This window comes from Triturus cristatus, chromosome 6 (assembly GCF_964204655.1).
Source record: "Triturus cristatus chromosome 6, aTriCri1.1, whole genome shotgun sequence".
Classification (NCBI taxonomy): Eukaryota; Metazoa; Chordata; class Amphibia; order Caudata; family Salamandridae; genus Triturus; species Triturus cristatus.
This window is the reverse complement of record NC_140589.1, coordinates 1,182,240,822-1,182,264,336: the sequence shown is the minus strand read 5'-3', so window position 1 is coordinate 1,182,264,336 and position 23,515 is coordinate 1,182,240,822.

The following is a 23,515-nucleotide window of genomic DNA, read 5'->3' as shown; positions in this document are numbered from 1 at the left end:
CTGAAAAAACCATAGTTTTCAGGGGCGTTATAATTAGCTGGACTTTCACTCGTCCAAAACCATTGAAATTCCCCCGTTATAGTTAGTTCAGCTAACTATAACTCGCGCGCCCGCAATGCACTGTTGATGATGTCACATATTACATCACTCATGACATGGTCAGTGACATCACTGCTGATGCACTGCTGATGTGACGTCATCAGCAGTGCATTGCGGGCGCGCGAGTTATAGTTAGCTGAACTAACTATAACGGGAGAATTTCAATGGTTTTGTACGAGTGAAAAGTCCAGCTAACTATAACACCCCTGAGACCTATGGTTTTTTCAGTGAATTTCTAAGGGTTTTTAAATGCTAATTCCTAACTATAACGTGCCTGAAACCTATGGTGTTTTCAGTGAATTTCAAATGTTTTTTAAATACTAATTTCTAACTATGCCTACAGAGATAGGACATGTGAAGAAAGAAGAAAAAATGCACAGAAAAAAAAAAAGAAATGAAGAAAGAAGCAACACAAGTCCCCAAAGACGAAGAAAAGTGCAGGAAGAAGGATAACGTGCAGAAAGAACAAACAGAAGAGCAGAAAGGAGACTTGCTGCAAAATCATCCTGTACCCTCAACTTTTTCAGACGGATACTGGTGGTAACTGAGTCTGACTAACCAGTCCTAGAGCCAACGCTATGTTAAAAGTCACTCAGAATACAGTGAAAATACCTATACACTAGGGAACACTATGCGTTGGGGTCCCCCTGTGATTCGCATGACCTCCTCTTTAAGCCCCTAATATATATTAGGGCAGGGGGATTAAAACTACTTCAGAAGCGCGCCACAGGACGCGTTTGTACACGTCACCTCAGGCCCCGCCCCCTCCCTTCCCCACTGTGTAAACACACCCTGTGGCCATTTTAAGTTGGGAGATTAAGTCCCCTTGAATCCTGAGGGTCCCTAGGGTCCTACTAGACCACTAGGTACCTCCAGTAAGCACCACAAAGCTGCGTTCCAGAGAGATGTACAAAGGGGCACGGTCTAGACCATCTCTCTGCAACGCAGCGCAGTGGCACTTACTGGAAGCATCTGGTGGGTAGTTGGCCCCCAGGATCCCTCAGGATTGAAGGTGAATTATTTCCCCAACTTAAAACGCGCCACAGGGTGTGTTTGCACACGTTAACTCAGGCCCCGTCCCCTACCTTCACCACTGTGTAAACACGCCCTGTGGCCATTTTTAGTTGGGAGATCAAGTTCATTTGAATCCTGAGGTTCCATAGGGTCCAACTAGCCCACTAGGTACCTCCAGTAAGCGCCACAGAGCTGCGTTGCAGAGAGGTGTAAAAAGTGGCACGGCCTGGACCACCTCTCTGCAACGCAGCTCAGTGGCACTTACTGGAAGCACCTGGTGGGCTAGTTAGCCCCCAGGGGCCCTCAGGATTGAAGGGGAATTATTTCCCCAACTTAAAACGCGCCATAGAGCGTGTTTGCACACGTCACCTCAGGCCCCGTCCCCTCCCTTCCCCACTGTGTAAACATGCCCTGTGGCCGTTTTAAGTTGGGAGATTAAGTCCTCCTGAATCCTGAGGGTCTCTAGGGGCAAAATAGCCCACTAGGTACGTCCAGTAAGGGCCATTGCAGAGAGGTGTAAAAAGGGGCACGGCCTGCACCACCTCTCTGCAACGCAGAGCAGTGGCGCTTACTGGAAGCACTTGGTGGGCTAGTTGGCCCCCAGGGTCCCTCAGGATTGAAAGGGAATTATTTCCCCAACTTAAAACGTGCCACCGGGCTTGTTTGAACACGTCACCTCAGGCCCCGTCCCCTCCCTTCACCACTGTGTAAACACGCCCTGTGGCCGTTCTAAGTTTACAGACTTCCCTGGTGAGCAGTAGCTTTACTACAGTGATCTATTAAGCCACTAGAGAGCTAACATTCTGAATTTATGGCAAATGTGTGACACATCTGAATGCCTTCTTGATGGAATCAAAGTAAAAAACCTGAAAGTATTTCCTACTGAGGAGACTGTAGTAATGTAGCCCAAAGACAGAAGTGTGCAAAACACTTATTTTTAGTGTTTTTGCAGTTTTATATAGTGCAGACTTATCAGGTATTGGAGTGCTTTACATGAGCATTGGTTACATCACACAAGATCAAAGTCATTTTGGTTGTAGACGTGGGGAGATTAAGTGATTTGACCAGAATCACAGAATGTTGAGCTGAAGAAGAAACAACAACCTGGTTCCCCAGTTGCAAAGTCTGCAGCTCTGGAAGTAACACCACATCCTCTCCCCTTAGTGCAACATGTAATCAAGTGGTCAACTGGATAAAAAACACATAAAGATTACAAATAATTTAAAAGTTCTTTGTCGCTATTTGAAAACTCAGAAAATATGTCCTTATTTTAGTTTTTTAGAGCACTAACCAAAATTTTGATGCAAATAAGACCCTCTCATACATGTAATTTCTAAAGTAAATACTCGAGGTATTACAGTTTTGATTATATCAAGATGACGTCAGGCGTTTCACACTTTTGTAATAAATATAGAATGTTAGCAGTCTAGTTGTTCATTGGAATACTGGTGAGAGGCAGAGGCCAGGGGCAAGGACTCTGAAAATTGAAGGCAGGTAGGAGAGTGCAGAGGCAACAATTTGACCACACTGGGCAGGCAGGGCGGGCAGTGGCAGCACAACAGACTATGGAGGGCAGTGGAAAGGGGGGCAGGGGCAACAAACCAACAGTACAGGACTGGTAAGAGAGGCTGTGGCAATATAATAGACCATTGTGGGCAGAAGGAAGAACAAGTGGTAGTACACCCATACATGCCAACAGACCCGATTCAGCCAGGAAACGTCCAATGTTTTTAAGCTCAAATGGGCATTATTTGATCTGTCTCCTGTCTACAATCTCCTCTTTTTCAATGTAACTCAAAGGGGGAAATCAATACCCCAGTTTTTTTTCAAAATCTCCATCTTACCAAGTTCAAAATGTTCGCAAGTATGGTACATTGGATCATGGAAGGCAGGAGGAATTGGGGTAGGGACACAGACTCGGATAACAGAGGACAGGAGGGACATGGAGAGGGGCACCAAACGGACCCTACAGGGCTGGCATCAGGGTTTGCAGCAGCACAATACACCCCACAGGGCATGCAGGACGGGAGTGCAGCACAACAATCCATAGAAAGCAATAGGGAGGGGACAGGACCATGCACATGGACAACAGAGCCAGGAGGGAGGGAATAGGGGTCTGCACATGGAAACAGAGGGCTGGGGGAAAGGGGGCAGGGCAGGAGCAGCAAGATGACCATAGAGGTCAGGCAGGATGGGCACTAGAAACAAGACACACCATGGAGAGCAACAGTGAGACTATGATGGCATACACACAGACCATGGAGGGAAGGTGGGAGGGGGTCAGGGGCAGCTAGCTGACCACACAGGGAAGGTGGGAGGGGCCGTGGCAGCACAGAAGACCATGTATGGAAAGCGGGAGGGTTAGTGGCAGCACAATGGCTATGAGGGCAAGAAGGAGGGTGTAGGGGCATGCACAAAGGACCATGGAGGATAGAAGGGAGGATCAGGACCTGGGCACAGACAAGAGAGTTCAGGGGAAGGGGCCTCACAACAGACCACGCGGGGCAGGCAGGAGGAGCAGTTGCAGCACAACAGACCAGGGAGGGCAGAAAGGTGTGGCAGTAAAATGGACCATGGAGGACAGGAGGAAGAGGATAGGGGCATGGCATGTGGACAGGTAGGGTGGAGGTGGCAGGGACAGGTTACCGTCATCTGACAATGCTAGGCAGGTGGGAGGGGAGTGGCAGCTCAACAGAACACTCAGAGTAGATAGGAGTGGCAGGTCCATGGAACATGGTGGGCAAAAAGGATGGAGCAGGGGCATGCACAAAGACATCGGAGGGCAGGGGGAAGGAGAATAGGGGCAGCAAGCTAAGCACAGAGGCTAAGCGGGAGGTCAATGATGGTTAGAATTGGGCAATGGAGGGCAGGAGGAGTGGACTGGTACATCATGCTAAATGGAGTGCAGTGGCAGCACATCAGACCATGCATGGCAGGAGGGAGGAGGCTAGTCCATGGATTCAGACAACAGAGGATAGGGAGGAGGTGGATGGGGCAGCAAGCTAACTGTTCAGAGAAGGTGGGTATTAGGAACTTTATTGTTTTTAAAATGTGTGTCTGTGCGAACTACTTAAAATATGAACAAGTATGCAGCATAATCTCACTTTAATTCAGGAAGAAGAGGACGTTTGGGACTGTGACTCCAGGCTCACTTGGCAGAAACACCCCCTGACCCTCCACCCCCCATCGCAAAATGTAATGCCCGTGAAAAGGGTAGGTGGACGCAGTGTTATATAGAACATAGTCCTGAGAGCACGATTGAAAATGAAAACTAGATATAGTATATGGTGTAAACTATGCACCAAAAAGTGTGATATAAGATGAACCGGGGCATGAAATATAATATGCAATACATTGTGCACAATGACAGATTCATTGGAGAGCCCGAGATAGCACAGGAACTAGCGCGTGTTATGCGATATGCGCCTTGGAGTGTAATATGTACAGGGCAGTGTTGTGTGACCTAATTAGTCTCTAAAGTTGTAATATAAAATATGTGCTGGGGAGTGTAATGTTGCATATGGACTGTGACAAAGATATGGATCCCAGATTGTAATATGTATGCCATAGCGCTGTGCGTTATAACATAGGCATCGAGGAAGGCACATTAGATGGGGCAATATAACCCGTGCGAAGGCAAGTGTCGCATAACATATTCACGGGGTGGTGTTACAGTGCACATGGGCTAGAGAGTGTCATAGCATACGCACTAGCTGGTGGAATACAACACAGAGGTGTGAAGCACTCGGCAGGCACTGGTGGGTGTAACACAGCATTGGGCTCAGCCAGGAGCACGCTGTGACTCTCAAGTGAGGTTCGTCTCCTTTCCAGAGAGTAAAATAAATAGTATTACACATCCGGCGGTGGATGTGTATTTTATTAAATGTGAGGGGGGTTTCTTGCATAGTTTGGTCGAATTTTTGTCGAATCCCCTTTGAATGGCTTGGTGTGCGTGTATATTAAATGTGCCCGTCAATAGCTACCCATGTTTGTATAAATCAACGACAAGGGTGTCTACTTGGAGAGTACCCACCGGCGGGGGCGCCGGGATTAGGCATGGTAGGGCGTCAGACACGTCAGAGCTTCACTAGCGGTGTAAATACATTCCATGTGGATTCATTCTATGCATAGTCGCCTTTTAATGAATATCACGCAAATCGTGATGGTCATAGGTATGTACGGTTTGTCCAGCATGTCCTAGGTGTTTCTTTAAATATATATTTTTTTTAAATAATAAAAAACAAAGGCCGGCCCCGGGGGTTGGGGTCCCCAGGGCCATAAGTGGCCTGAGGAGGGGGGCAACGCAGCCCCCTCCTAAAAAAAAAAAAAAGAAAAGGCCATGACCCGGGGGTTGGGGTCCCCGGGCCGATTAAGGCCTTGGGACGGCCAAATTAATTTTTTTCAACAAAAAAAATTAGGGTGCAGGACCTGGGGGATGGGGTCCCCAGGGCCAGTAAATTAGAAAAAGAAGGGGGGCCACACAGCCCTCCTTCTTAAAAAAATAAAATAAATAAAAGACCGGCATTGTGCCGGAGGCCACGCCCCCTCCTTGCAGCACTCTGCAAATGCGCCCCCTGGCCAGTTGTAAGTTGGGGAATTAATTCCCCTTCAATACTAAGGGTCCCTGAGGGCCAACTAGCCCAACAGGTATCTCCAGTATGTGCCAGGGAGCTGCGTTGCAGACAGGTGTTCTGAGGTCACGCCCCTTTTTACACCTCTATGAAACGCAGCTCTGTGGCACTTATTGGAGGTACCTAGCGGGCTAGTTTGACCCTAGGGACCCTTAGGGTTCAAGGGGACTTAATCTCTCAACTTTGAATGGCCACAGGGTGCGTTTACACAGTGGTGAAGGGAGGGGACGGGGCCTGAGGTGACGTGTGCAAACACGCCCTGTGGTGCGTTTTAAGTTGGGAAAAAATTCCCTTTCAATCCTGAGGGTCCCTGGGGGCCAACTAGCCCACCAGGTGCTTCCAGTAAGCGACACTGCTCTGCATTGCAGAGAGGTGGTGCAGGCCGTGCCCCTTTTTACACCTCTCTGCAATGGCACTTACTGGACATACCTAGTGGGCTATTTTGCCCCTAGGGATCCTCAGGATTCAAGGGGACTTAATCTCCCAACTTAAAAAACGGCCCCAGGGCGTGTTTACACAGTGGGGAAGGGAGGGGACGGGGCCTGAGGTGACGTGTGCAAACACGCCCTATGGCACGTTTTAAGTTAGGGAAATAATTCCCCTTCAATCCTGAGGGCCCCTGGGGGCTAACTAGCCCACCAGGTGCTTCCAGTAAGTGCCACTGAGCTGCGTTGCAGAGAGGTGGTCCAGGCCGTGCCACTTTTTACACCTCTCTGCAACGCAGTTCTGTGGCGCTTACTGGAGGTAGCTAGTGGGCTAGTTGGACCCTAGGGACCCTCAGTATTCAAATGAACTTAATCTCCCAACTATAAACGGCCACAGGGCGTGTTTACACAGTGGTGAAGGGAGGGGACGGGGCCTGAGTTAACGTGTGCAAACAAGCCCTGTTGCGCGTTTTAAGTTGAGGAAATAATTCCCCTTCAATCCTGAGGGACCCTAGGGCCCAACTAGCCCACCAGGTGCTTCCAGTAAGCGCCACTGTGCTGCGTTGCAGAGAGGTGGTCTAGGCCGTGCCCCTTTTTACATCTCTCTGCAACGCAGCTCTGTGGCGCTTACTGGAGGTACCTAGTGGTCTAGTTGGACCCTAGGGACACTCAAGATTCAAGGGGACTTAATCTCCCAACTTAAATCGGCCACAGGGCGTGTTTACACAGTGGGGAAGTGAGGGGACGGGGCCTAAGGTGACGTGTGCAAACACGCCCTGTGGCGCGTTTTAAGAGGTAGTTTTAATCCCCTGCCCTATTATATACTAGGGGCTTACAGAGGAGGTCATGCTGATCACAGGGTGACCGCAACGCATAGTGTTCCCTAGTGTATGTAGGTGTTTTCACTGTATTCTGAGTGTCTTTTAACATAGCACTGGCTCTAGGACTGGTTAGTCAGACTCAGTTACCACCAGTATCCGTTTGAAAAAGTTGAGGGTACAGGATGATTTTGCAACAAGGCTTCTTTCTGCTCTCCTGTTTGTTCTTTCTGCACATTATCATTCTTCCTGCACTTTTCTTCGTCTTTGAGGACTTCTGTTGCTTCTTTCTGCATTTCTTTTTTTTCTTTCTGTGCGTTTTTTCTTCTTTCTTCACATGTCCTATCTCTGTGGGCATAGTTAGAAATTAGCATTTAAAAAACCTTTGAAATTCACAGAAAAAACCATAGGTTTCAGGCACGTTATAGTTAGGAATTAGCATTTAAAAAACCTCAGAAATTCACTGAAAAAACCATAGGTTTCAGGGGTGTTATAGTTAGCTGGACTTTTCACTTGTACAAAACCATTGAAATTCCCCCGTTATAGTTAGTTCAGCTAACTATAACTCGCGCGCCCGCAATGCACTGCTGATGACGTCACATATTACATCACTCATGACATGGTCAGTGACATCACTCATGACATCACTGATGACATCTCAAATGACATCACTGATGACATCACTGATGACATCATCCTTGTGATAGAGTGGCAGACCTCCTCTCACCCTAATATAACCTTTGATACACACATTCAAAAATAGAGACTACAATTTTCAAAACAATGGACATACCAATACCAGTTACAACAACCTCTTCAGTAATTCTAAGATCCACATACACATCCACTCATTCACCAACAGTCCTATACAGTCACTCATACATGTACTCACTCATCATATGTACTCATACACCTATACATCCTGTTACACAATGCCACTCATCCATAGAGTTACTCACACACATAGTCACTCATGCTAATAAAGAATCAAACATACATTTACTTGCATATACAGTTATACACACACCACCACACTTACTTCTTTGGAAACTTACACATACTTAGTCTTTTAAACAATCACTTATAGAAACACATACTTATTCATACAGGAACTCTTTCAATCTCTCACTCTCACATATACTCACTTATATACACCAATAGTCACATATACTAGTTTAAAACATATGTAGTTACTCATAAAGACACTATTGAGACAGTCATTCACTCACTAACACACCCATACACACACTCATCCACCCATACAGTCCTGCACACATGCTGTCTTCAACACATACAAACAGTGAGTCACTCATTCATGCAACTATGCACTATGTAATACCCCCCACCGAACCATGCAGACACTCAGACTGATACTCAAAAAACCAACTAATAACCTATATAGACACCCATGTAGCTACTCACCAACCCATGCAGCCACTTATACACAAAGTGAGAGACTGATACAGATATTTACATATTTAAACATTACTCACTAAGCCATGTATTCACTATGATACACTTAATCAGTCAGATACACAATCAATTTTTCAAAAACAAATCATCCATTTAGACACTTATATACTCATTTATTCTTCCATCGACCTTGAGATATACATATATAAAACATATTTAATTTTCAGAAAAACACACATTCACTGGATGATGTCATCAGTGATGTCATCAGTGATGTCATTTGAGATGTCATCAGTGATGTCATGAGTGATGTCACTGACCATGTCATGAGTGATGTAATATGTGACGTCATCAGCAGTGCATTGCGGGCGCGCGAGTTATAGTTAGCTGAACTAACTATAACGGGGGAATTTCAATGGTTTTGTACAAGTGAAAAGTCCAGCTAACTATAACACCCCTGAAACCTATGGTTTTTTCAGTGAATTATATATATATATATATCTATATCTATATAAGTGAGGACATTTTATTAAATAGAAAGCTGCGGTTGGGTGTAGTCCGGAGGCCACATTGATGGGACGTCACCTGGTGTTTCGGATTTCCCACTTACTTAAGGGGGATCCGCATATGGACTGAAAATATCAGCATGCAGCAGCCTGTTTCAACAGCGCGAATTGTAATATTTCTTTAAGGCAAAGGAGGAGCCTCGATTAAGACACTAATGGGAGTGGTCAAGTGAACACCTAAATGGCCACCAGGTGCGAGGCTCTCCTATTGTGACAGGCACTGAGGAAAGCTGAATCGCTGAAACGCGTCTGCCATATTGTTACCCAGTTTGTGCTGTGAACTTACCCTGAAATAAATCCTCCTGAATGTATCCTGGCGGTGTTGGACCCTTCTTTCACTTTGAGTGGGGATTTGGACTCTGTGTTACGCCAGTATTGTAGGCACTGGCTTTTCCGACACGCCCTCTAGGTCAGGAAGCACCGTGTTAGCCAGCAATCTTTGGACTTGTGTTTTCGAATGCACAACACAGCGCCCCCCGCGCAGATGAAAGCACCACAGTGTGAAGACATCACTGCGTGGGGAGAGAGGAGCAGCATTGACTGCAGGGAGCATCGAGGGGTCTCAGTGAGGACATTTTATTAAACAGAAAGCTGCGGTTGGGTGTATTCCAGAGGCCACAGTGATGTGATGCCACCTGGTGTTTCGGATTTCCCACTTACTTAAGGGGGATCCTCATATGGACAGCAAATACCAGCATGCAGCAGCCTGTTTCAACAGCGCAAATTGTAATATTTCTTTAAGGCAAAGGAGGAGCATCGATTAAGACTCTAATGGGAGTGGTCAAGTGAACACCTAAATGGCCACCAGGTGCGAAGCTCGCCTATTGTAACAGGCACCGAGGAAAGCTGAATTGCTGAAACGCGTCTGCCGTATTGTTACCCAGTTTGCGCTGTGAACTTACCCTAAAATAAATCCTCCCGAATGTATCCTGGCGGTATCGGACCGTTCTTTCACTTTGAGTGGGGATTTGGGCTCTATATATATATATATATATATATGTTGCGGATTTCCTATGGAAAATAGGTCCTAACTATAACTATCTACTGGCGACCGCCGGTAGATAATATATATATAAAACAAACCATCCTATAACGGCAACCATTTACTTTCTTCCAAAGATCCACAAATCCATCATCAATCCACCAGGCAGGCCCATTGTCAGTTCCATCGGCTCTCTGTTGGAATCCACATCTCGTTTCATCGACATCTTCCTGATGAATTATGTTACAGCCTTACCATCTTATCTAAGAGACACTATGGATTTCTTACAAAAAATTGCAAAATTGGAATGGAAAGAAAATTATATCATGGCTTCCATCGATGTATCATCCCTGTACACATCCATTCATCATTCAGATGGAATAGCAGCAGTAAAACAGTTTCTTGACACCCGACCAATTTGTTACTTAGAACACTCAAACATGTTAATACAAATGCTCACGTTCTGCTTGACACACAATATTTTCCTTTTTAAAGGAGATCTATTCCTGCAAAGACAAGGGACCGCGATGGGGACTTCATTTGCTCCAACGTATGCCAATCTTCTGATGGCTGTATGGGAAACGGAGGTTCTAAAAGAGGAGAAAGCGAGGAATATAAGATCTTGGTCTAGATATATCGATGACCTTTTCATCATATGGGAAGGTGACATTGATGGCCTCAGGAATTTCCTTGACTCTCTCAACACCAACAAATACAAGCTGACCTTCACCTCCACCACAAGCACTACTAACATTGTATTTTTGGATGTCGAAGTTTACATCTCAAATGGCAAAATGTGTACAAAAATGCATAGGAAACCGACTGCCAGCAACAGCATTCTCCATGCCAATAGTGGACATCCAAAAAAACTTAAATGGAGCATACCCTACGGGGAAATGTTGAGAGCAAAAAGAAATTGTTCAGAACCCTCTGATTTAAACTTCCAACTCCAAGAAATGAGTCAACGGTTCCTACAACGAGGATATCCTATAGAAGTCATCAACACGGCTAAAGACAGAGTCAGTACAAAAAAACGATCTGATCTTCTTCAAACTAAGTTGGCAAAGGAAACTGAAACAACTTCTAGGTTAATCATTGATTTTAACAATCAAAGTGACAACCTACGCAAAATTGTAAGAAAACACTGGGAAATATTGTTATTGGATGAAACTGTCAAACACATCTTATCCCCAAGACCACAGATCACCTATAGGAAAACCGCGTCTCTGGGTGATCTATTGACACACAGTCACTTTGAGATTAAACCAACAACTACAACATCCTGGTTAAATACCCCGGGCTTTTGGAAGTGCTCAAAGTGCAAAGCATGTGAACATGGAAAGAATACAACATCCTATCTACTACAAAATGGTCGTGAGGAACTAATCAAGGACCACATCACTTATGAATCGAAATTTGCCATTTACATTCTAGAATGTCCGTGTAAAAAACTATATGTAGGGAGTACGATCAACAAACTTAAACTCCGCATCCTTCAACATCTCCGCGCCATTAAAAATCAAGATTTTTCTTACCCCATGGCCAAACACTTTTCTGAATTTCACACTGGTGATAGTACTCTTTTAAAATATTTTGGCATCAAAATCGTCAAACAGAAAGAGAGGGGTGGCAACAGAATCCTTGAACTAAGAAGAGCAGAGTCAAGAACAATATTATCAATTGGCACCGAAAAGCCATGGGGCCATAATCTGGATGCTGAACTACATGTACATTTATAAACCAGCACAAAATAGTAAAAAGCACATGGACATCCCCTCTCCAAAGAGGACAGAATTAATTGACTTTTTTCATCTAACTTGTTGATCCTTGTTATACATATTACTCAACTGCACACTGCTGCTTTCCTTTCATTTTCTCTGTAACAGATTAGATTAATCATACAAACTCCTTGCAAGTGGTTTATTTAGAAAGGTGGGAACGTATTATTTGATGTGATTTCCAGTATAATTTCTTCGTGTCAACCTTGATCACTCAGTACTTCACGCATATATGAATATACATATATTTCTTTTTACAAGAATTACCACTCATTAGGATACTATATGTAGATACTATTAGGATACATTGTAAATACTTTGTATATATGTATATTATTCATCCTCAAAGTTGAAACTAATCGGAATCACAAATTTTGTTCCCCCCTCCTTTAATCAGGTACTTTACCTTGACTTTCTGTTATCTTATAGACCGTGAGCAAACTGTTTTCATTCATTAATTTTCCAATCAACTAATTGCAATTGTGGATAAACTGTAGCAATCAAATTATTGTTTACTTTAAAAACAACGTATTGTCGACTATGCCCAGTATGTCTTCACTTTCTATTTTTGTTAATTTGTATCTACACCTTAAAATGGACACTCTGGGCCTCGAGACTCTATGGTCCAGTCGAAGGCCGAGTGCCGAAACGCGTAGACCGTCTCTTTTTGCGTATGCCCTGTTCCATTGATGAATAAATACCAACGGATTGAACTTTGTGGTGCTGTGATTCTTACCTGCGACGCACCTTCTATATTTGGAGGAGAAGTGAGGAGAACTTTTTATCATATATATATATATATTCACTGAAAAAACCATAGGTTTTAGGGGCGTTATAATTAGCTGGACTTTCACTCGTACAAAACCATTGAAATTCCCCCGTTATAGTTAGTTCAGCTAACTATAACTCGTGCGCCCGCAATGCACTGCTGATGATATCACATATTACATCACTCATGACATGGTCAGTGACATCACTGCTGATGCACTGCTGATGTGACGTCATCAGCAGTGCATTGCGGGCGCGCGAGTTATAGTTAGCTGAACTAACTATAACGGGAGAATTTCAATGGTTTTGTACGAGTGAAAAGTCCAGCTACCTACAACACCCTATGGTTTTTTCAGTGAATTTCGAAGGGTTTTTAAATGCTAATTCCTAACTATAACGTGCCTGAAACCTATGGTGTTTTCAGTGAATTTCAAATGTTTTTTAAATACTAATTTCTAACTATGCCTACAGAGATAGGACATGTGAAGAAAGAAGAACAAATGCACAGAAAAAAAAAAAGAAATGCAGAAAGAAGCAACACAAGTCCCCAAAGACGAAGAAAAGTGCAGGAAGAAGGATAACGTGCAGAAAGAAAAAACAGAAGAGCAGAAAGGAGACTTGCTGCAAAATCATCCTGTACCCTCAACTTTTTCAGACGGATACTGGTGGTAACTGAGTCTGACTAACCAGTCCTAGAGCCAACGCTATGTTAAAAGACACTCAGAATACAGTGAAAATACCTACATACACTAGGGAAAACTATGCGTTGGGGTCCCCCTGTGATTCGCATGACCTCCTCTTTAAGCCCCTAATATATATTAGGGCAGGGGGATTAAAACTACTTCAGAAGCGCGCCACAGGACGCGTTTGTACACGTCACCTCAGGCCCCGCCCCCTCCCTTCCCCACTGTGTAAACACACCCTGTGGCCATTTTAAGTTGGGAGATTAAGTCCCCTTGAATCCTGAGGGTCCCTAGGGTCCAACTAGACCACTAGGTACCTCCAGTAAGCACCACAAAGCTGCGTTCCAGAGAGATGTACAAAGGGGCACGGCCTAGACCATCTCTCTGCAACGCAGCGCAGTGGCACTTACTGGAAGCATCTGGTGGGTAGTTGGCCCCCAGGATCCCTCAGGATTGAAGGTGAATTATTTCCCCAACTTAAAACGCGCCACAGGGTGTGTTTGCACACGTTAACTCAGGCCCCGTCCCCTACCTTCACCACTGTGTAAACACGCCCTGTGGCCATTTTTAGTTGGGAGATCAAGTTCATTTGAATCCTGAGGTTCCATAGGGTCCAACTAGCCCACTAGGTACCTCCAGTAAGCGCCACAGAGCAGCGTTGCAGAGAGGTGTAAAAAGTGGCACGGCCTGGACCACCTCTCTGCAACGCAGCTCAGTGGCACTTACTGGAAGCACCTGGTGGGCTAGTTAGCCCCCAGGGGCCCTCAGGATTGAAGGGGAATTATTTCCCCAACTTAAAACGCGCCATAGAGCGTGTTTGCACACGTCACCTCAGGCCCCGTCCCCTCCCTTCCCCACTGTGTAAACATGCCCTGTGGCCGTTTTAAGTTGGGAGATTAAGTCCTCCTGAATCCTGAGGGTCTCTAGGGGCAAAATAGCCCACTAGGTACGTCCAGTAAGGGCCATTGCAGAGAGGTGTAAAAAGTGGCACGGCCTGCACCACCTCTCTGCAACGCAGAGCAGTGGCGCTTACTGGAAGCACTTGGTGGGCTAGTTGGCCCCCAGGGTCCCTCAGGATTGAAAGGGAATTATTTCCCCAACTTAAAACGTGCCACCGGGCTTGTTTGAACACGTCACCTCAGGCCCCGTCCCCTCCCTTCACCACTGTGTAAACACGCCCTGTGGCCGTTCTAAGTTTGCAGACTTCCCTGGTGAGCAGTAGCTTTACTACAGTGATCTATTAAGCAACTAGAGAGCTAACATTCTGAATTTATGGCAAATGTGTGACACATCTGAATGCCTTCTTGATGGAATCAAAGTAAAAAACTGAAAGTATTTCCTACTGAGGAGACTGTAGTAATGTAGCCCAAAGACAGAAGTGTGCAAAACACTTATTTTTTGTGTTTTTGCAGTTTTATATAGTGCAGACTTATCAGGTATTGGAGTGCTTTACATGAGCATTGGTTACATCACACAAGATCAAAGTCATTTTGGTTGTAGACGTGGGGAGATTAAGTGATTTGACCAGAATCACAGAATGTTGAGCTGAAGAAGAAACAACAACCTGGTTCCCCAGTTGCAAAGTCTGCAGCTCTGGAAGTAACACCACATCCTCTCCCCTTAGTGCAACATGTAATCATGTGGTCAACTGGATAAAAAACACATAAAGATTACAAATAATTTTAAAGTTCTTTGTCGCTATTTGAAAACTCAGAAAATATGTCCTTATTTTAGTTTTTTAGAGCACTAACCAAAATTTTGATGCAAATAAGACCCTCTCATACATGTAATTTCTAAAGTAAATACTCGAGGTATTACAGTTTTGATTATATCAAGATGACGTCAGGCGTTTCACACTTTTGTAATAAATATAGAATGTTAGCAGTCTAGTTGTTCATTGGGATACTGGTGAGAGGCAGAGGCCAGGGGCAAGGACTCTGAAAATTGAAGGCAGGTAGGAGAGTGCAGAGGCAACAATTTGACCACACTGGGCAGGCAGGGCGGGCAGTGGCAGCACAACAGACTATGGAGGGCAGTGGAAAGGGGGGCAGGGGCAACAAACCAACAGTACAGGACTGGTAAGAGAGGCTGTGGCAATATAATAGACCATTGTGGGCAGAAGGAAGAACAAGTGGTAGTACATGCCAACAGACCCGATTCAGCCAGGAAACGTCCAATGTTTTTAAGCTCAAATGGGCTTTATTTGATCTGTCTCCTGTCTACAATCTCCTCTTTTTCAATGTAACTCAAAGGGGAAAATCAATACCCCAGTTTTTTTTCAAAATCTCCATCTTACCAAGTTCAAAATGTTCGCAAGTATGGTACATTGGATCATGGAAGGCAGGAGGAATTGGGGTAGGGACACAGACTCGGATAACAGAGGACAGGAGGGACATGGAGAGGGGCACCAAACGGACCCTACAGGGCTGGCATCAGGGTTTGCAGCAGCACAATACACCCCACAGGGCATGCAGGACGGGAGTGCAGCACAACAATTCATAGAAAGCAATAGGGAGGGGACAGGACCATGCACATGGACAACAGAGCCAGGAGGGAGGGAATAGGGGTCTGCACATGGAAACAGAGGGCTGGGGGAAAGGGGGCAGGGCAGGAGCAGCAAGATGACCATAGAGGTCAGGCAGGATGGGCACTAGAAACAAGACACACCATGGAGAGCAACAGTGAGACTATGATGGCATACACACAGACCATGGAGGGAAGGTGGGAGGGGGTCAGGGGCAGCTAGCTGACCACACAGGGAAGGTGGGAGGGGCCGTGGCAGCACAGAAGACCATGCATGGAAAGCGGGAGGGTTAGTGGCAGCACAATGGCTATGAGGGCAAGAAGGAGGGTGTAGGGGCATGCACAAAGGACCATGGAGGATAGAAGGGAGGATCAGGACCTGGGCACAGACAAGAGAGTTCAGGGGAAGGGGCCTCACAACAGACCACGCGGGGCAGGCAGGAGGAGCAGTTGCAGCACAACAGACCAGGGAGGGCAGAAAGGTGTGGCAGTAAAATGGACCATGGAGGACAGGAGGAAGAGGATAGGGGCATGGCATGTGGCCAGGTAGGGTGGAGGTGGCAGGGACAGGTTACCGTCATCTGACAATGCTAGGCAGGTGGGAGGGGAGTGGCAGCTCAACAGAACACTCAGAGTAGATAGGAGTGGCAGGTCCATGGAACATGGTGGGCAAAAAGGATGGAGCAGGGGCATGCACAAAGACATCGGAGGGCAGGGGGAAGGAGAATAGGGGCAGCAAGCTAAGCACAGAGGCTAAGCAGGAGGTCAATGATGGTTAGAATTGGGCAATGGAGGGCAGGAGGAGTGGACTGGTACATCATGCTAAATGGAGGGCAGTGGCAGCACATCAGACCATGCATGGCAGGAGGGAGGAGGCTAGTCCATGGATTCAGACAACAGAGGATAGGGAGGAGGTGGATGGGGCAGCAAGCTAACTGTTCAGAGAAGGTGGGTATTAGGAGCTTTATTGTTTTTAAAATGTGTGTCTGTGCGAACTACTTAAAATATGAACAAGTATGCAGCATAATCTCACTTTAATTCAGAAAGAAGAGGACGTTTGGGACTGTGACTCCAGGCTCACTTTGCAGAAACACCCCCTGACCCTCCACCCCCCATCGCAAAATGTAATGCCCGTGAAAAGGGTAGGTGGACGCAGTGTTATATAGAACATAGTCCTGAGAGCACGATTGAAAATGAAAACTAGATATAGTATATGGTGTAAACTATGCACCAAAAAGTGTGATATAAGATGAACCGGGGCGTGAAAGATAATATGCAATACATTGTGCACAATGACAGATTCATTGGAGAGCCCGAGATAGCACAGGAACTAGCGCGTGTTATGCGATATGCGCCTTGGAGTTTAATATGTACAGGGCAGTGTTGTGTGACCTAATTAGTCTCTAAAGTTGTAATATAAAATATGTGCTGGGGAGTGTAATGTTGCATATGGACTGTGACAAAGATATGGCTCCCAGATTGTAATATGTATGCCATAGCGCTGTGCGTTATAACATAGGCATCGAGGAAGGCACGTTAGATGGGGCAATATAACCCGTGCGAAGGCAAGTGTCGCATGACATATTCACGGGGTGGTGTTACAGTGCACATGGGCTAGAGAGTGTCATAGCATACGCACTAGCTGGTGGAATACAACACAGAGGTGTGAAGCACTCGGCAGGCACTGGTGGGTGTAACACAGCATTGGGCTCAGCCAGGAGCACGCTGTGACTCTCAAGTGAGGTTCGTCTCCTTTCCATAGAGTAAAATAAATAGTATTACACATCCGGCGGTGGATGTGTATTTTATTAAATGTGAGGGGGGTTTCTTGCATAGTTTGGTCGAATTTTTGTCGAATCCCCTTTGAATGGCTTGGTGTGCGTGTATATTAAATGTGCCTGTCAATAGCTACCCATGTTTGTATAAATCAACGACAAGGGTGTCTACTTGGAGAGTACCCACCGGCGGGGGCGCCGGGATTAGGCATGGTAGGGCGTCAGACACGTCAGAGCTTCACTAGCGGTGTAAATACATTCCATGTGGATTCATTCTATGCATAGTCGCCTTTTAATGAATATCGCGCAAATCGTGATGGTGATAGGTATGTACGGTTTGTCCAGCATGTCCTAGGTGTTTCTTTAAATATATATTTTTTTTAAATAATAAAAAACAAAGGCCGGCCCCGGGGGATGGGGTCCCCAGGGCCATAAGTGGCCTGAGGAGGGGGGCAACGCAGCCCCCTCCTAAAAAAAAAAAAAAGAAAAAGCCATGACCCGGGGGTTGGGGTCCCCGGGCCGATTAAGGCCTTGTGACGGCCAAATTAATTTTTTTCAACAAAAAAAATTAGGGTGCAGGCCCTGGGGGATGGGGTCCCCAGGGCCAGTAAATTAGAAAAAGAAGGGGGGCCACACAGCCCTCCTTCTTAAAAAAATAAAATAAATAAAAGACCGGCATCGTGCCGGAGGCCACGCCCCCTCCTTGTAGCACTCTGCAAATGCGCCCCCTGGCCAGTTGTAAGTTGGGGAATTAATTCCCCTTCAATACAAAGGGTCCCTGAGGGCCAACTAGCCCAACAGGTATCTCCAGTATGCGCCAGGGAGCTGCGTTGCAGACAGGTGTTCTGAGGCCACGCCCCTTTTTACACCTCTATGAAACGCAGCTCTGTGGCACTTATTGGAGGTACCTAGCGGGCTAGTTTGACCCTAGGGACCCTTAGGGTTCAAGGGGACTTAATCTCTCAACTTTGAATGGCCACAGGGTGCGTTTACACAGTGGTGAAGGGAGGGGACGGGGCCTGAGGTGACGTGTGCAAACACGCCCTGTGGTGCGTTTTAAGTTGGGGAAATAATTCCCTTTCAATCCTGAGGGACCCTGGGGGCCAACTAGCCCACCAGGTGCTTCCAGTAAGCGACACTGCTCTGCATTGCAGAGAGGTGGTGCAGGCCGTGCCCCTTTTTACACCTCTCTGCAATGGCACTTACTGGACGTACCTAGTGGGCTATTTTGCCCCTAGGGATCCTCAGGATTCAAGGGGACTTAATCTCCCAACTTAAAAAACGGCCACAGGGCGTGTTTACACAGTGGGGAAGGGAGGGGACGGGGCCTGAGGTGACGTGTGCAAACACGCCCTATGGCACGTTTTAAGTTAGGGAAATAATTCCCCTTCAATCCTGAGGGCCCCTGGGGGCTAACTAGCCCACCAGGTGCTTCCAGTAAGTGCCACTGAGCTGCGTTGCAGAGAGGTGGTCCAGGCCGTGCCACTTTTTACACCTCTCTGCAACGCAGTTCTGTGGCGCTTACTGGAGGTAGCTAGTGGGCTAGTTGGACCCTAGGGACACTCAGGATTCAAGGGGACTTAATCTCCCAACTATAAACGGCCACAGGGCGTGTTTACACAGTGGTGAAGGGAGGGGACGGGGCCTGAGTTAACGTGTGCAAACAAGCCCTGTTGCGCGTTTTAAGTTGAGGAAATAATTCCCCTTCAATCCTGAGGGACTCTGGGGCCCAACTAGCCCACCAGGTGCTTCCAGTAAGCGCCACTGTGCTGCGTTGCAGAGAGGTGGTCTAGGCCGTGCCCCTTTTTACATCTCTCTGCAACGCAGCTCTGTGGCGCTTACTGGAGGTACCTAATGGTCTAGTTGGACCCTAGGGACACTCAGGATTCAAGGGGACTTAATCTCCCAATTTAAAATGGCCACAGGGCGTGTTTACACAGTGGGGAAGTGAGGGGACAGGGCCTAAGGTGACGTGTGCAAACACGCCCTGTGGCGCGTTTTAAGAGGTAGTTTTAATCCCCTGCCCTATTATATACTAGGGGCTTACAGAGGAGGTCATGCTGATCACAGGATGACCGCAACGCATAGTGTTCCCTAGTGTATGTAGGTGTTTTCACTGTATTCTGAGTGTCTTTTAACATAGCACTGGCTCTAGGACTGGTTAGTCAGACTCAGTTACCACCAGTATCCGTTTGAAAAAGTTGAGGGTACAGGATGATTTTGCAACAAGGCTTCTTTCTGCTCTCCTGTTTGTTCTTTCTGCAAATTATCCTTCTTCCTGCACTTTTCTTCGTCTTTGAGGACTTCTGTTGCTTCTTTCTGCATTTCTTTTTTTTCTTTCTGTGCGTTTTTTCTTCTTTCTTCACATGTCCTATCTCTCTAGGCATAGTTAGAAATTAGAATTTAAAAAACCTTTGAAATTCACAGAAAAAACCATAGGTTTCAGGCACGTTATAGTTAGGAATTAGCATTTAAAAAAACTCAGAAATTCACTGAAAAAACCATAGGTTTCAGGGGTGTTATAGTTAGCTGGACTTTTCACTTGTACAAAACCATTGAAATTCCCCCGTTATAGTTAGTTCAGCTAACTATAACTCGCGCGCCCGCAATGCACTGCTGATGACGTCACATATTACATCACTCATGACATGGTCAGTGACATCACTCATGACATCACTGATGACATCTCAAATGACATCACTGATGACATCACTGATGACATCATCCTTGTGATAGAGTGGCAGACCTCCTCTCACCCTAATATAACCTTTGATACACACATTCAAAAATAGAGACTACAATTTTCAAAACAATGGACATACCAATACCAGTTACAACAACCTCTTCAGTAATTCTAAGATCCACATACACATCCACTCATTCACCAACAGTCCTATACAGTCACTCATACATGTACTCACTCATCATATGTACTCATACACCTATACATCCTGTTACACAATGCCACTCATCCATAGAGTTACTCACACACATAGTCACTCATGCTAATAAAGAATCAAACATACATTTACTTGCATATACAGTTATACACACACCACCACACTTACTTCTTTGGAAACTTACACATACTTAGTCTTTTAAACAATCACTTATAGAAACACATACTTATTCATACAGGAACTCTTTCAATCTCTCACTCTCACATGTACTCACTTATCTACACCAATAGTCACATATAATAGTTTAAAACATATGTAGTTACTCATAAAGGCACTATTGAGACAGTAATTCACTCACTAACACACCCATACACACACTCATCCACCCATACAGTCCTGCACACATGCTGTCTTCAACACATACAAACAGTGAGTCACTCATTCATGCAACTATGCACTATGTAATACCCCCCACCGAACCATGCAGACACTCAGACTGATACTCAAAAAACCAACTAATAACCTATATAGACACCCATGTAGCTACTCACCAACCCATGCAGCCACTTATACACAAAGTGAGAGACTGATACAGATATTTACATATTTAAACATTACTCACTAAGCCATGTATTCACTATGATACACTTAATCAGTCAGATACACAATCAATTTTTCAAAAACAAATCATCCAGTTAGACACTTATATACTCATTTATTCTTCCATCGACCTTGAGATATACATATATAAAACATATTTAATTTTCAGAAAAACACACATTCACTGGATGATGTCATCAGTGATGTCATCAGTGATGTCATTTGAGATGTCATCAGTGATGTCATGAGTGATGTCACTGACCATGTCATGAGTGATGTAATATGTGACGTCATCAGCAGTGCATTGCGGGCGCGCGAGTTATAGTTAGCTGAACTAACTATAACGGGGGAATTTCAATGGTTTTGTACAAGTGAAAAGTCCAGCTAACTATAACACCCCTGAAACCTATGGTTTTTTCAGTGAATTATATATATATATATATCTATATCTATATCAGTGAGGACATTTTATTAAATAGAAAGCTGCGGTTGGGTGTAGTCCGGAGGCCACATTGATGGGACGTCACCTGGTGTTTCGGATTTCCCACTTACTTAAGGGGGTCCGCATATGGACTGCAAATACCAGCATGCAGCAGCCTGTTTCAACAGCGCGAATTGTAATATTTCTTTAAGGCAAAGGAGGAGCCTCGATTAAGACTCTAATGGGAGTGGTCAAGTGAACACCTAAATGGCCACCAGGTGCGAGGCTCTCCTATTGTGACAGGCACTGAGGAAAGCTGAATCGCTGAAACGCGTCTGCCATATTGTTACCCAGTTTGCGCTGTGAACTTACCCTGAAATAAATCCTCCTGAATGTATCCTGGCGGTGTTGGACCCTTCTTTCACTTTGAGTGGGGATTTGGACTCTGTGTTACGCCAGTATTGTAGGCACTGGCTTTTCCGACACGCCCTCTCGATCAGGAAGCACCGTGTTAGCCAGCAATCTTTGGACTTGTGTTTTCGAATGCACAACACAGCGCCCCCCGCGCAGATGAAAGCACCACAGTTAGGCCTGGGCGAAGCACTACGCTACGCTCGCGTAGTTTGCGAAGTTCGCGCTACTTCGCACTACGCGAACTGCACGTAGCACAGTGCGAACACGCGTAGCGTAGTGTTGCGTAGTGCTGCGGTCATTTTTTGCTTGCTCGCGACCGCGAGCAAGCAAAATGACATCCTGGCGAGACTTTTTCCTTGTTCGCGATCGCGAGCATGGAAAATAAACCTCCCGGCGAGATTCCCAACGCGAGAAGGTCAGGTTTCTCATTGCGAGGGGTCGCGTATGCTCGCGACCGCTCGCGATGAGAAACTACCAGTTCGCGTTGAGAAAGCTGCAGCTCGAGTAAAAATCTACTCGAGCAGCAGAAAACTACAGCTCGCACTGTGCAAGATGCCATTTTCAATGATTGCACAGTGCCGGTTGCTTGTCCGCACTGTGCAATCATTGAAAACAACATCTTGCACAGTGCGAACATGTTACTTCGCAGTTCGCGAAGTGCTACGCGTAGCTCGCGTAGTGCGAACTTCACTTTGCGTAGCTTCGCGAAGTGCTACTTCGCGAACTACGCCCACCCTTAACCACAGTGTGAAGACATCACTGCGTGTGGAGAGAGGAGCAGCATTGACTGCAGGGAGCATCGAGGGGTCTCAGTGAGGACATTTTATTAAACAGAAAGCTGCGGTTGGGTGTAGTCCAGAGGCCACAGTGATGGGATGCCACCTGGTGTTTCGGATTTCCCACTTACTTAAGGGGGATCCTCATATGGACAGCAAATACCAGCATGCAGCAGCCTGTTTCAACAGCGCAAATTGTAATATTTCTTTAAGGCAAAGGAGGAGCCTCGATTAAGACTCTAATGGGAGTGGTCAAGTGAACACCTAAATGGCCACCAGGTGCGAAGCTCGCCTATTGTAACAGGCACTGAGGAAAGCTGAATCGCTGAAACGCGTCTGCCGTATTGTTACCCAGTTTGCGCTGTGAACTTACCCTGAAATAAATCCTCCCAAATGTATCCTGGCGGTATCGGACCGTTCTTTCACTTTGAGTGGGGATTTGGGCTCTATATATTTATATATATATATATATGTTGCGGATTTCCTATGGAAAATAGGTCCTAACTATAACTATCTACTGGCGACCGCCGGTAGATAATATATATATATATATATATATTCACTGAAAAAACCATAGGTTTCAGGGGCGTTATAATTAGTTGGACTTTCACTCGTACAAAACCATTGAAATTCCCCCGTTATAGTTAGTTCAGCTAACTATAACTCGCACGCCCGCAATGCACTGCTGATGATGTCACATATTAAATCACTCATGACATGGTCAGTGACATCACTGCTGATGCACTGCTGATGTGACGTCATCAGCAGTGCATTGCGGGCGCGCGAGTTATAGTTAGCTGAACTAACTATAACGGGAGAATTTCAATGGTTTTGTACGAGTGAAAAGTCCAGCTAACTATAACACCCCTGAGACCTATGGTTTTTTCAGTGAATTTCTAAGGGTTTTTAAATGCTAATTCCTAACTATA